This window comes from Piliocolobus tephrosceles, chromosome 13, assembly GCF_002776525.5.
Source record: "Piliocolobus tephrosceles isolate RC106 chromosome 13, ASM277652v3, whole genome shotgun sequence".
Taxonomy (NCBI): domain Eukaryota; kingdom Metazoa; phylum Chordata; class Mammalia; order Primates; family Cercopithecidae; genus Piliocolobus; species Piliocolobus tephrosceles.
The window spans coordinates 43,386,295-43,402,513 of record NC_045446.1 but is presented as its reverse complement, the minus strand read 5'-3'; the positions used below and the strand labels follow the sequence as shown (position 1 = coordinate 43,402,513).

The 16,219-nt window shown below is 36.1% G+C and overlaps 1 protein-coding gene across 1 annotated transcript in view; it reads left to right on the top strand.

The window, feature by feature from the left end:
* Nucleotides 1–16,219, top strand: part of NELL1 (neural EGFL like 1) — a 956,032-nt gene that overhangs the window by 243,303 nt on the left and 696,510 nt on the right. The window lies entirely within an intron of this gene.

Below are 16,219 nucleotides of genomic sequence, written 5' to 3'. Positions count from 1 at the left end.
CTGGGCAGAAGTACACTATGTTCTTGGAGAAGAAGGCTTAAAACAATAAAAATGTCTGATCCTTCCACATTGGTCTCTAGGATCAATGAACTTGTAATCAGTTCCCAAGAGGATTTGTTTTTTTCCTGATGGACTCTGCAAGCTGATGCTAAAGTTTTTAGGTAAGACCAGAGGCCAAGAATAACTAAGACATTTTCTGAGGGAGAAAGAGGAAGGGACTTAGCTATCCAGATGTGAAGGCTTATTGTAAAGTTACAGCAATCAACAGAGTGTGATATCACTACATTGGTGAGCACATGAACCAAAAGATCAGAATGGAGAGGCCAGAAATAACCCTTTCATCATATGTGGAAACTTGGAAACTTGATATGTAACTGATGTGGCATTCCTGACCAATGAGGAAAGGATGGATTCATCAATACATGGTTAGGAAAATCAGTTATTTAAAAACATTATATATGTATATATAATAGACACACACATTGAGTGATGTAATTGATTTTTGTGTACAGTATAAGGAAAAGCTTCAAATATATACCTGAACCATAAATAAAATAAAAATAAATAAAAATCACTTACAAGTACAGTTGAATTAAATATCTAACTGTGAAAGCACAATGTTGAAAGATTGCGAAGACAACATATGAACGTATCTTCACGATCTCATTCAGGATAGAGAAGTTCTTAAGATAAAAAATGCAAAAGTCCTTAAAGAAAATACTGATGGGCTTACTGCCTAAAATTCTAAAGAAGATCTTGACAACAATTAGCAAAAAAAAAAAAAGTATTCATTAAAGAAATGCTGTAAATCAATAAGAAGGCTTTTTTTTAACTCAATAGTAAGTCAGGCAAAAGATACAGAAGAATGGTTTTCCAAAGTAGTAAGCATAAATAGCCAGTGAACATATTGAAAGTAATTCAAGTTCACTAGTTATCTTGGAAATGCAAATTAAAACCATTATGAGAAACCATTTCTTACCCATTAGCCTGGCAAAAGTGAAAAACCATCTGACAATGCTATGTGTAAGGGAAGTCCTTGAGCAATGGATTCTTACCCCCGAAACTTGAATTGGTAAAACAAATAGGGAGGGAAATTTGGGAATCCTTGTAATATGCATAATTTTGACATAGGAGCCCAACTCTTTGGTATAAACATTGAGGAAACTCTTGATCATATACCCAGGTATATATGTATAAGCATCATCACAGGAGATTTTTTTTTTATTTTGTTTTGTTTTGTTTTGTTTTGTAATTTCAAAAACTTGGAAAAAAACCTAATGGTCCATCAGTAGGAGCATGTTTAAATACATTGTAGTAGAGTCATCCAAAGAAACATAAAAATCAGTGAAATTGAACAAAAATTGATGAATTGCTAAAGTAATTTTAAATGAAAAAGCTAGTAGCAGGGGAAAATTACAGTATTAAATGATTTATATATTTCAAAATGCCAAATAATTCAATATACTGCTTATTGATACATCCATATATATACAAAAACAAATGCATAGGAATGATAAACACTAAATTTAGAATAGTTTAATTCTGAGAGGAGGAAATGGGAATTTTATTAGGGTTGTAAACGCAGAAGACTTCAACTATATTGAGGATATTTTATTTCTCAAGTGTTGGGTGTATTTTGTTTTCAACCCTTTTGTACATCATAAATATTCAAATGTTTACAATGGCATACTTTTTCAGGGTGATGATCCACATATATATGTGACTATATGTATATATGTGTGTATGTGTGTATATATATATGCATATAATTTTGCCATGTTTCCAAGAATGAACAGAAATTCATCTAGGTGTCTCAGTTTAAAACTGAACTCATATTCAATGCAATGCTGTTCCTTGTTCTGTAGCTAGTTACTACCTGGTGAAGCTCAACTTTACTTGTGGGCCCTGGATCTGTAATGAAGGGCAATGACTGGTTCTCAATCCTGAAAAGACATTAAAATCACATTGGGAGACTTTGAAAATCAAATCATTGTGTACTCTTAGACCTCCTCATTGAGAATCTGAACAGTAGGGTCTAAGAACTGACAAATTTTTTTCACAACCTTCTTATTGGTTTTGATGTATTCAATTTGAAGTTTCAAATTTGAGTGCATTGACATACGGGAAATATGTGTTGATAATCTGGGTTAGGGTTTTGCCTCCTCTCTATAAAGAGCCCACAAATCTAACATATGGTCAGTAATTAGCTTCTAATTAGTGACTTTTTAGATTAGTGGTTTTCTAACTTTAGAGTGCATACAAATATCCTGGAAGGCTTGTTAAAACACAAGTAGCTGGATGTCAACAAAATGTTAGAGTAGAAAACTCCAAGCTACTGTTTCTTGACAGAAACACTGAAAAACAAGCAGAAATTTGTCAGAACCAACTTTGTTGGAACTTAGGAAAATAGCAAAGGTTTATAGCAACTGAGTAAATGCTGAATCAAGAAAAAGGCAACCTTAAAGGACTAGGAAAGCTGTAAGGTGTGTTTACTTGCCTTTTGTACCATACCATTTATAACCCAGTGGCAGTCTTGAAAGATTTCAGCCCATGTTCCTAATGTAGGACAACAGTCTCTGGTTGTGGAATGAGCAGAGCAGACCTTATTCAGAAATTATTTTGTATGTCTATTCTAACTATCTTGGACTATGTGAAGAACAGATACAAGGTACTTGTTTCCATCTCACCTAATTCAGAACTCTTCCATGCTAGAAAACAGTGGCAGGCATTGATTTATTGTATATTTCAAAATAACTCCAAGAGAAGATTTGGAATGTTCCCAACATGAATAAATAACTAATGTTTGAAGTGATAGATATCCCAATTATCCCGATTTGATCATTATATATTGTATGCATGTACCAAGTATCAAATGTACCCAATACATAGATACAATTATTATGTATTAATTTAAGAAAATATTTCAAATCTAACAAACACCATGTGGCTGCCTGTGGCCAAAGGGTATGGTTGAGACATATAGTAGATCACGTAAAGCAAAGAGAAAATGCTGGAAAGAGAGTTTCTTTGGACAATTAGGACATTCAAAATCACCTGTGTGTTCAAGGAATTTAGAAAGCCATACACATGCCTAGGGCAAGAGGCAAGGCCAGAAAAGACTTGAGAAGACCCAAAGCTTTCATCTTGGGCTGATCCCCAGGATCAGTGTAAGCCTGGCTAAGTGTTGAAGGAGGATCCCAGCACAGAGATAATCTGCAAGGGTTGGAGGAGTCTCTCTCTCTCGTTTTTGGCTGCTGACATTCAAGGAAATCCCTGTCAAAATACTTTTTTTCTTTTAACATTTTTTTTTCTTTTCTTTTTTCTTCTTCTGAGATAGGGTCTCATTTCTGTTGTCCAAGCTGGAGGGCAATGATATGATCATGGCTCACTGCAGCCTTGATCTCCTGAGCTCATGTAATCATCCCATTTTAGCTTCCTAAGAAGCTAGGACTACAGGCACACGTGACCATGCCTGGCTAATTTTCATTTTTTTTTTTTTTTTTTCATACAGACAAGGTCTCACTATGTTGCCCAGGCAGGTCTCAAACTCCTGGCCTTCAGCAATCCTCTTTCCACAGCCTATCAGAGGATTGGGAATACAGGTGTGAGCCACCTTGCCTGGCCCAAAATACTTTATAACATAAGGTTAGGAACAGAGATTTCAGTTACTATACATAACTAGAAATACAGTCTCTGCAAAAATAGTTTGGTAAGCGACTAAAGAAATGGACTACGGTAGCATTCAACAGTCAAAAGTAAAGAAAAACAAAACTCATCAAACCCCAGTAAAGGGGAGGATCTGTTCTCCAGTGTTAATATGTTATAACATCCAAATGTTCGGTGTTCAAATAAAGTCACAGGCAAACAAAGAAAGGGGAAAGTATTGTCATTCAAAGGAGCAAAATAAATGAATAGAAACCATTCCTGAGGAAGCACAGATATTGAGCTTACTGTACAGACTTTAAAATAACTGTCTTTAATGTGCTTAAATAGCTAAATGAAAACCTGGATAAAGAAATAAGTCAGGAAAATGATGTATAAACAAAATGAGAATATCAATGAAGAGATATAAATTATAAAAAGGAACCAAACAGATATTCTGCAGCTGAGAAGTGCAACTGGAATAAAACACTTACTAGAGGGATACAAGAGAAGATTTGAACAGGCTGAAGAATGAGTAATGGAACTTAAAGATAATATTATTGAAATTAACAAGGCTGTGAAGCAAAAAGAAAAATGAATAAAGAAAAATGAACAAGACCTGAGGGATCTATCTGTAGGAGATTTATCAAATAGACTAATGTATGCACCAGGGGTGTGTCAGATGGAGAAGATAGAGAGAAAGTACTAGAAAGAAAATTTTGAACAATAATGGTTAAAACTTTTCATATTTGATGAAATATATGAATGTATATATCCAAGAAGTTTAGCGAACTGTAAGATAAACTCAGAGGTATCCACACTGAGAAACATTGTGATGAAACCATCAAAAGACAAACACAAAGAGAATCTTGAGAGGAGAAAGCAAGACATGACTGTCAAATACAAGGACTTCTTCAGAAGATTAGCAGCCAATTTATCATCAGAAACCATGGAGACCAGAAGGCAATTGGTTGTCATATTTAAAGTAGGGTCATTACTACTGACCTTACAGAAATTAAAAGGATTAAAATAGAAGACTATGAATAATTATATGAAAACAAATTAGATAACTTAGGTGAAATTGACAAATTTCTAGAACCACATAACCTACTAAGACTGGATCATGAAGAAGACTGGATCATGAAGAATTAGAAAATCTGAAGAGACTTATAATAAGTAAAGTGTTTGAATTGGTAACAAAAATCTCTCGACCAAGTAAAGTCTGGGGCCAAATGGCTTCACTGGTGAATTGCAACAAACATTTAAAGAAGAATGAACATCAATCCTTCTCAAACTCTTCCAAAAAACTAAAGTGGAGATACATTTCCTAACTCATTCTATGAGGTCAGAATTACTATAATACCAAAGCCAGATAAGGACATCATAAGCAAAGAAAATTACAGACTAATATCTCTTATGAATGTAGATGCAACATTTCTCAACAAAATACAAATGAATTGAATCCAACAGTGTATTAAAAGGATTATACACTATGCCCAAGCGGGATTTATCCCAGGAGAGTGGTTTAACATAGGAAAATCAATCAATATTATATGCCACATTAATAGAATGAAGGAAAATAAAACCCACAGGATCATCTCAATTGACACAGAAAATGCATCTGACAAAATCCAATATCTTGTCATGATAAAAACATTCAGAAAATGAGCAGCATGTGGGAACTTTCTTAACATGATAAAGGGCATTAATGAAAAAGCTCAGAGCTAGCATTATACTCAATAGTGAAAGACTCAAAGTTTTCCTTTTAAGATCAGGAAGAAGGCAAAGATCTCATTACTGCTATTTAACACTGTACTGGAATTTCTAGCCAGTGCAAATGGACAAGAAAATAAGTAAATGCATTCAAATTGGAAAAGAAGTAAAACTATCTGTACTCACAGATGCTGTGATTCTGTGTATAGAAGTTGGACCCCCTACTTCACACTATATATAAAAATGATCTCAAAATCAACTAACATTCTAAATATAATAGCTACAAGCATTAAATCTTAGAATTAAAAAGTAGAGGTAAATCTTTGTGGTCTTGCATTTCACAATGGATTCTGTTGGTCACAAAAAGCATGACCAACAAAAGAAAAAAATAGATAAATTGGATTTCAAAATTAAAAAAAGTCTTCATCAAAAGAGATTATTAAGGATGTGAAAACAAAACCAAAAAAGGAAGAACATATTTTCAAATTGTGTGTCTTATAAAAATTTAATGTCTGGAGTATATAAAGTACTCCTATAACTGAACAAAATGACAAACAATCTGATTGAAAAATGGGCAAATGATCTGAATACACATTTCTCCAAAGAAGATATACAAATGGCCAATAAGCACATGAAAAGATACTCAACATCTTTAGTCATTAGGAAAATTCAAATTAAACCTCCAATGATATGTCATTGCATACCCCAGTGGTTATAATTTTTAAATAAAATTCCCATTCTAGTAGAAAATAAGGGGAAAATAAGTGGTGAGGTTGTGGAAAATTTGGAACTCTTGTATATTGCTGGTGGAAATATACAATCATGCAGCTTAATGAAAATGCCAAAAGCAATTGCAACAAAAGCCAAAATTGACATATGGGATCTAATTAAACTAAAGAGCTTCTGCACAGCGAAAGAAACTATCATCAGAGTGAACAGGCATCCTACAGAATGGGAGAACATTTTTGCAATCTACCTATCTGGCAAAGGTCTAATATCCAGAATTTACAAGGAACTTCAACATATTTACAAGAAAAAACTTTATCAAAAAGTGGGCAAAAGAGATGAACAGACATTTCTCAAAATAAGACATTTACATGGCCAAAAAACATGTGAAAAAAAGTTAAACATCACTGATCATCAGAGAAATGCAAATCAAAATGACAATGAGATGCCATCTCAAGCCAGTCAGAATGGAGATTGTTAAAATGGCAAGAAACAATAGATCCTGGTGAGGCTGTGGAGAAATAGGAATATATTTACACTATTGGTGGGAATGTAACTTAGTTCAACCATTGTGAAAGACAGTATGGTGATTCCCCAAAGATCTAAAACCAGAAATACCATTTGCCCCAGCAATCCCATTACTGGGTATATACCCAGAGGAATATAAATCATTCTACTGAAAAGACACATGCACACGTATGTTTATTACAGCACTATTCACAATAGCAAAGACATAGAACTAACCCAAATTCCCAACAATGATAGACTATTTGATAAAGAAAATGTGGTACATATACACCAGGGAGTAATACACAGCCATAAAAAGGGACACAATCATGTTCTTTGCAGGGACATGGATGAAGCTGGAAGCCATCATCCTCAGCAAACTAACGCAAGAAGCAAAAACCAAACACCACATGTTCTCACTCATAAGTGGGAGTTGAACAATGAGAACACATGGACACAGAGAGGGGAACATCACACACTGGGGCCCGTTGGGGGTTGAGGGTAAGGGGAAGGAATTTAGAGGACAGGTCAGTAGGTGCATCAAGCCCCCATGGCACATGTATACCTATGTAACAAACCTGCACGTTCTGCACATGTATCCCAGAACTTAAAGTAAAATTAAAAAAATAAAATTTAAAATAAAAATAAATATTTTAATTTAAAAAATTAAAAAATCGTACAACTGCTGTGGAAAACAGTTTCTTCGTTCCTCAAAAATTTAAAAACAGAATTACCATGTAATCCAGCAATTCCTCTCCTTGGTTTATAGATAAGAGAATTGAAAACAGGAACTTAAACAGACACTTGTATGTCAGTGTTCACTGCACCATTATTCAGAATACCCAAAAGATGGAATGAAGCCAAATGTCTACCCATATATGAATGGATAAAGAAAACTTGGTATATGTATCCAGTGGGATATTATTCATCCATGAGAAAGGAATGAAGTTCTGAGATGTACTACAATGTGGATGAGCCCTAAAAACATATGCTATGTGAAGGAACCACACACAAAAGGACAACTATTCTATAATTCCACTTACATGAAGTATCAAGAATAGACAAATTTATTGAGACAAATTAAATTAATGGTTAACAGGGGATGGGGTGGGGGTCATGGGAGTTATTGCTTAATGGTTACAGAGTTTTTTTTGAGGCAATAGAAAAGTTTGATTAATAATGGTGATGGTTGCATAACACTGTGAATGTATTTAATGCCACTGAATTGTGCACTTAAAATGTTTATAATGTAAAAATTTAAAAAACAAACAAAAAAACCCAAAACAGGTAGGTTGGTCCTGTTTCCAAAGTCTGATTCAGTGGGCCTAGGTTGGGACCCAAATCTTCTCATGTCTGACAAGCTGCCAGGTGATGTTGATGCTGCTGGTTCTGGGACATGCTTTAGACAGAAACATAACAAGAACTCCAGGGCTGGGAAGAAGAATCTTGGTTTTAAGGGATGGAGATCTGAGTTTGAATCCTGAACATACCTCTTTATTATAGCTGTTGACCTTGTGTTACTTTGCTTTTTGAAGCCAATAAAGTTACTCTCTTGCTTAAATTTTTTCAGTGTCTCTCTGTTGCATGTCAAATCAGTGTAAGATCTGGTCCTTGCTGTCCTCTGCAACCTTCTCTCATGCCATTTTCTCTTCTCCCCACCATGCCTCAGTCACATTGCTCTTTTTATGCTCTTTTTATAGTTTCTTGAACATAACAGGGCCTTTTCACCTGCTTGTGCCTAGGACAGTTTTCATTCGGTTGTTTGAAATGCTGTCTTCTCTTTTTTGATTAATTATAATTTGTATTTTAAGTTCTAGAGTACATGTGCAGGATATTTTCCTGGAGCACCCTCTCTTTGCAGGTCCTTCACCATTACTGCATGTATCAGTTAGCTATTGCTGCACAACAAACCCCCAAAACTCAGGGGCTTATGTCAATAAGCTCACAGGTCTGCTGAAAAATTGTGTTGATAAGGATCAGTCTTGGTTGATCCCCTCTAGATTTACTCATATGCCTGTAGCTGGCTGGTGGAGTTGGCCAAAGGCTGACTTACCTGGGATAGTCTTAGTGACACAGTGATTAATTCCTGGCTGGCGCAGTGTTGGCAACTGGACCATGTGTCTTTCGTTATCTAACAGACCAGCCTGGGCTTGTTCCCGTTGGCAATGTTTCAAGGTAGGGTAGATGCTCACAAGGCCCTTGAGGCCTAGGCTGGGAACTGGCACGCCATCACTTCCACAGTGCTTTACTGGTCAAAGCAAGTCACAAGACCAGCCCCAGACTTAAGGGGTAGGGAAATAGACTCCTCCTCTTGATGTGACTGTGTACAAAGTCACTGTTCAAGATGTGTGAGTACAAATGGGGAATCAATTTTCAATCATTCTATCACATACTTTCCAACAGAAACATCTGTGTTTCCTTCCTTACACTCACCACAGTTTGAAAGTATAGGCAGGGCTGGCTTCATGGGCCATCAACCTGTGCAGTCCCACGGAGCTGTGCTTAGAAAGCATTAGCTTAATGCCCTGCTGTTGCCCTCTTCAATTGTTTAGTAAATTTTGAACAAGGGACTCTGTAAATTATGTAGCAGGTTCTAAGTATCATTTATGTGGCTGTTTATTTGTTCATCATTGGTCTTTCTAGATGGTAAGCTTCACCAGGGTCAGAACTCTCTCTCATTCAGTAAGTGCTTAGAAGTACCAGGTACATAACTGGCAGACAATAAACTCTTAATGAATTTACCAGTTATGAATCTATCTTCTTATTTGTAAAGGTCCAGAGATGTCTTTCCTGAAGGTAATGCAGATTACATAAGAATACGTATTAAAAGCAACTTGCACATAGTACGTGTGCAGCACATATCCCCATCCCTTTTTAGTATTTAAGCACATAAAAATGCATTTCTAGGCATTTAATGCTCTCTGTATGTGTAACTGTATACTGTAGAAATGAAGGCACTCTTCCTGTCTTTTAGGAATGTCTGCTTTAGTTGGGAGGATGTCATTAAGAGAGAGAAAACAGTTATTCCTATTATCTATTCCAGCTTGATGAGTGTATGACTCTCTGTAGATATAAGGAACTTTGTGCTTGAGCTCAAATACCTGGTACAGACAGATAACACAAAGAGCATTCAGAGACTTGGACAATCATTTTGCTGCAGAGGTGGGTTATGGGAATATAGAGGACAGAACCAACAGTTATTGAATGCTTCCTATGTTCAGACTTTGGCCCTACATATATTATCTCAGTTAATTACATTTCACCGTCAGAGAAATCCTACTAAATTAGTGATTTTTATCCCCATTGTATAGGTCAGGCAGTTGGGCTCTGAGATTAAGGAAGTTGCCAACCTTGTATAGCCCAGAAGTGATGGAAATGGGATTTAGACCCAGGTCTTTATGATTTCAAAGTCTTTGCTTATTCATTCAACAAATATTTATTAAGGACTTACCCTGTGTTTCCACAGTTACCACTGTATTGATTAGGGAAGACATGATATTTAACTACACCAAGTACCACCAGGAGACAGAATGTGTCTTTTTCTGGGTTTCCAGCTTCAAAGAATAGGTGATCCCAGTGGAAACGTCAAAAGGGGATGGCAATTTCACATAGCCCATCTTCCTAGAGAGCGAGGCGGTTCTTCTTGTTGGGGAGTGGCCTTATGGAATGGCTCATTAAAAAGATGCTTTCCATGGGACAGCTTTCAAAACTCATCTTCTCCTTAGAATCCTGGATGCCAGGCAGTGCTTCTGGCCATCCTTTTATGAGAAGAAATGGCTGGGGTAGGGGAAATATATCAGTGTCTCATTACGGAAACTACCTCTTGATCAATTCAACACTACAAAAATCTCCCTGAAAAGGAGGCAGCCACTTCTCAGCTGAGAGTCAGCATAGCTCCAGGCTTTTAATATTTATCTTGTGGAAGCTGCCTCATGGATTCAACAACCACGTCTGCTGAATTGCTCCAGAGCTAAAACTGCTTATGATGTGCTTCCAGGTTAAAATAACATTATTCTCTATTTTAAATATTATTATGTTGCTTTATAGGCAAAGTAAAAGCAAAAGCTCCTCACTTGTCAAACTGAATTTCTGCACCCTGGTGGATCCTTTGGACAGTGCAAAAAAAGTGCTGCTGATTAAATAGCAGAGGATGGAATCACTTGTTTGGTGCCTGGTACATAAGCCTCTAGCATTAGGTAATTCCTGTCTGAGACACAGAACACAAGCTGGGAATTTCTTCACTTCAAAACAGCATCCATTTGAGAAAAGCTGGCCAGTAGTGATAGGCTTATCTGAATCTTCTGATTGTCATAGATTTTCATTATCAAGATGATTGACTACCCACTCAATTTCCCTTTGATGCATTCTAAGCTGATTATGCTGTTACAATTTCAGAGGGTGAAAAATTAAAAAATGAGCCCAGGTGAACCGAAGTAAGTTACAAGGATGCTTCAGGGGTTGAGTGTTCTGACAGTTTCTGAAGAGTTGAGGCCTCAGGGAGACTTTTCATTCCAAAGCCTTTCACAGAGGCCAAGGCTCTCCTGTCTTTGTTTCTCTGTCTCTGTCTGTGTCTGGTGAACTTGGGTCTGAAACCTTTCCCTCACCTGGACATCACTGTCTCCTCTAACAGCTGAGGTGTCACTGGGAAGTGAAATTGATTACAACTTTTTAAAAATTCCACAGCTGTTGTTTTTACCTCAGCTGCTTCCCATAATTCCACAGATGGTAAACATATGTTTATAGGCACATTGAAAAAGAAGCTATATTGGATTCCTCCCATCTTTAATTCTTATTTTTCCTTTCATGCAGAAAGTCAAAGTCACAGAACTAGGGAATCTTACACATTTGAAGATTAATATTTCTGTGCATTAAGACTTTGGAAACAGCAGGACAGCTAATGATATGCTAATGAGCTGACAGTTTTTATTGATCATAATGAAAGTCGACAAGTGTCTTTCTTGGCTGTTTTGCATGCTGGAATATTTTATTAACGTCTTCAGGGCAGAAGTACATGATTGGTTGCATTTTGAAAACCTCTCTGGGAGTTTCCCAGGTCCTACTTTTTGTTAGTCTGTTTCCAAAGCTTGAGTCCCTGCCAGTTTATAACCAGAACACATCTTCATCCATATATTTACATGCCCAGCAGGAAACTCTCCCACCCCTTTTTCCTCTCTCTTTCAAAGCAATTTGTTTCAGTATTTTAGCATACAAAAAAATAGAACCATTTTCTTCAATGTAAACAGAGATCTGCAGGGAAATAAGAGCGTTAAAAAAAGAATCAGCATTTGTTTGGTGGTGAAGCTGCTTTCATTTGTATCACAAAGCTCTGCATGTTTAGAAGAGCTTGCCTAATGTTAGTTATTCCATACACAGGAGGGACCTAATTGGATAATTTTCTAATTTTTTTAATTGCATCTTTCTATATTTCTTAATGCAAAATGAGAAACGTTCTAGGAATAATGGAAATAATGGGCATTAGTTCCCTAAACATTAAAAATCCATAATATACAATGTACCTGCTGCAAATTTATTTTTCAGTGCATGGTGAGCTGACGGCAGGAGGTACAGGGTGGCAACAGGTGGATTACACAAAAGGAAAAAAAATCTATTTTTCTGCCTTCCATCAGTACTAATAGTAAAAGCTTATTAATTTTGGGCTCTGCTTCTTAGGGATTTATTTAGGGCCTCAGATCAGCTGAGGTTCGTCATTATACTAACAATAAGAAAATGGAATGGTTAGCAAATTAATAGTGTAAATAAGATTACGGGGGCGGGGCGAGGGGGAATATTTGGCTACCTAGAAAGACTTCTGTTTTCTAGCACTGGAAAACTGTCTTAGCAAATTATTAGTATTTAATACAAATAATTAGTCTTGCATGTTTGATTAGTGTCTATCAAGGCAATTAAGATAAAATCTCATTTTGATAACAAGACCTCTTTGTAGCAATATGTTGTTAGTTCATGTTAAGGGGCTCCCTTAAATGATTTATTTTTTACCTACGGCATATTGTAGTGACCCAGCACTGGTTTTAGAGTGTTAATCAAAAATGTCTCCATCTGTCTCTACTTGATGATAAACAAGTCTCAATCAATTTAGAAAGTTTATTTTGCCAAGGTTAAGGATGCACCCATGACACAACCTCAGGAGGTCCTGAGGACCTGTGCCCAAGGTGGTCCTCATGTATACTTTGCTTTATACATCTTAGGGAGACATAATACATCCATCAATACATGTAAGATTTACATTGGTTTGATCTGGAAGGGTGGGACAACCAGAAGGGTGGGGGCTTCCAGGTCATAGGTAGATTTAAAGTTTTTCTGTTTGGCTGTTGGTTGAAAGCATTATCAGTAGTAAGGAATGTCAGGGTTCTGATAAGGGGTTGTGGAGAAGAAGGTTTTATCATGCAGATGAAGCCTCTAAGTAGCAGCCTTCAGGAAGAATATATTGTAAATGTTTCTCATTAGACTTAAGGTCTGTGTTGATGTAAATGCTGGAGGGGTATAATGAAGGATGTTCAACTCCTCTTCCATCATGGCCTAAACTAGATTTCCATGTTAACTCTGGAATGCCCTTGGCCAAGAGGAGGGGGTTCATTCAGATGGTTGGGGGCCTTAGAACTTTATTTTTGGTTTGCAAGAGTTAGTAGCCCTGTAGTATATAGCCTAGGATTAAGGTATCCTTTAGAAAAGCTACTTAGGGTATCAAAGACTTAAATTTCTCATAGGTCATATGACCAGGTGATCTGGTCCTAGATAAGTAGTTCTTATGGGAAGTATCATAATGACCTTAGATAGTTTTCAAAATAGTCATGACTGTTCTTTCAACCTCTTCCAGAATTCTGATATATACCCTAAATTAAAAACCAATGCCCTACATGATCTTCATAGATCCTAATTGTGCTCAAAATTGTGTGGTTCAATATTATATAATTCATAGTTTTCAATAATTTGATGCTTTAAAACATATATTGTGTTTACTATGTGAAATCTACTACAATAGGAACTTCAGGGGATACTAAGATGAAAATCTATTATCTTTGCGTTCATGGTGTTTGTAATATAATCTAGTAATTCTGTTGGGTTTTATTCACTTCCAAATCAGTGAGATTTTACTCTGTTTATATATGAGTTGGATGCAATAATTTTAACCGTTGTGAACTTTTAATGAGTAAACTCTCTTGCTCCAAAAGAAGCAAATTGTTGACAATAGAGCAGAATTTTTCAAAGTGAGGTCCTTTTACCATTCATCAGAATCATCTGGAAGAGGTTTTTTTTAAAAAAATGAAGATTCCTGGGCCCACTCCAATCCTACTGAAACAGGATCCTTTGGGTTGACACAAGAATCTGAATGTTAAGCAGATACTCAAGGTGATTTTCAGGAACTTGAAGTTTGAGAAACACTGCCAAGATGAATAATACGAAAAAAAACATAGGTCTGAAAAAATGAGATCAAAATAGGTCAGCTAATACAAGCCCAGCTAGAGTTGCATTTTTCAGTTAAATGTAGATACATTTAGGGTTAAATGAGGAGAAATAATAAAATTTTTGTCTTTTTATGCCTTATCTCCTTTGGGGGAAGTTGTAGTGCTTGAAGGCACATTTTCATCTATGGAAATCCTCATAGATTATATATATGTATGTATATATATATATATTTTTTTTTTTTTTGAGAGGAATAAGGCTGATTGAGCTCCTTTGTAGTTTTATACATTATAAAATCCCTTTTTTTTTTTTTTTTTTTATTATACTTTAAGTTCTAGGGTACATGTGCATAACGTGCAGGTTACATATGTATACATTTTATGAAGAAAACTACATGCTTAGCAAATGCTTCTTTTATCAGCAAATGTCCTGGCAGTAAATTGTCCATATAGCAATTTAATACCAGATCTTCTGATTCTTATTCTGGGGAAGGTGCTGTGATATACATAAATGTTGTGTAGTCACATGCATACACACACACATGCACTCAGACATCTTTAGATTATAAGTGGTATCTGTAGGGTATCACTGCTTTTCTTTTAATCCAACATTGACTTACAACCATTCGAATAAATTAACATTCCCATCTTGATTCATTTGGTAAGAACAAATTTTCATGCCAGTATGTGGGCTCACCTCTATGACCTTTCCTCATAAAAAATACCAAGTGCTTTGGGTTTTTGTGTTAATGAGCATTGGGAAGCTGTCAGCTTTTATTTCTGTTTTTTGTTCAAGTCAACATCATTGACCTTCACCTAATGATCTATAACAGACACACACAGGTACCAGAGATTAAAAGTGGAAAGACAGGTAAGTAAGGAGAGATGCAGACAGAGGAAAGGTATGAGGGCAGGCGATTTGTAATTCATAATGTCACTAAAATGAGTAAAGTCACTTGAAAAGGAAAAGGAAAACTGCTATGCGCTGTATTTTCTTGCTTTAGGATTAGTGGGATAGGGTATTATTTTAAAATGAGTTTTCCGTTTGTTTTTGGAAAGGTATTTAGCACCATGACATATGTGCTCCAGGTTTCTGAGTACCCTTTTCCATGATGATAACAATAAAAATAATCTAGGGTCTTCTGATGAACAGGTATGGATCTGATCCTTTTCTGTTACATATGCTTCCACCAATTCTGCATCACCTAGGGTAACCAGCTGTCCTGGTTTGCCTAGGAACCTCTGTTTTAGTGCTGAAATTTTCCATGTTCCAGGAAATCCATAAGATGGAAATCTATAGTTTTGTCTGTTCACATTCTTTTATTATTATTATTTGAAAAGTAATGAAAGCATAGATGCCTAAAATGTGACAGTTTCAGTTTGGAGGCCTGTTTCATTGACCTAGAACATGAGTGCTGGGTCGATCTTTAGCTTTTTCATCTAGCACTTCTTTTCCAGATGAAGCAACTGGGGCTCATAGAAGGTGGCTAACTTATTACCTAATTACCTAAGTCTGCCCAGTTAGCTAGAGACAGATCCAGAACTTGAACCCAGGTTCCCTGACTTCTAATCCATGCTTGTCTCAAATTGCCACGTATGCTTGAAGGTGTGCTAGCCTCTCAAAGGAATTAATTTGCTTTGAAAGACTGAATAATTTCATCCCAGAGAGAAGTTAATTCATTTAGATTGTGCTCCATTAATTGCTCCCTGGTATTCCTCTGCAAGAGATTATGAATTAATATTGAGGAGCAGTGGCAGAAACTTCTTCCCCATGGTGAGGCTGTCTTCTCTTGTAATCACAAACACTGCATCATCCTTGAAGAGGAAGAGGTTAATAAACATATAATTCTGTGGAAGAGGTGCTGTGATCCTGTTATTTCTATTAATATTTCCAATTAATATTTTTTCTTGAAATAATAAGTCAAAAACAGCATTTGCTGATTGCCTTCTGCTGTTTAGAAGATGAGCACATAAATGTTAAGTGTTACTCCCTCTGAAAGACTTATATCACTATCTTAAGCCTGTATTTTATTTATAGATTAGGCTCAATATTCTGAACCAGCTTCCACATCTTCCATCTGTTCTGTAATATCTCTGCCATCAAATCAGAAAAAAACCCTAACAACAGAATCTTGAAATTCAACTTGAAAAATTCAAAAGCCAAGTCAATATTTTCATTGAGAGATGACAGCCCTGATGACTTTCTTAAA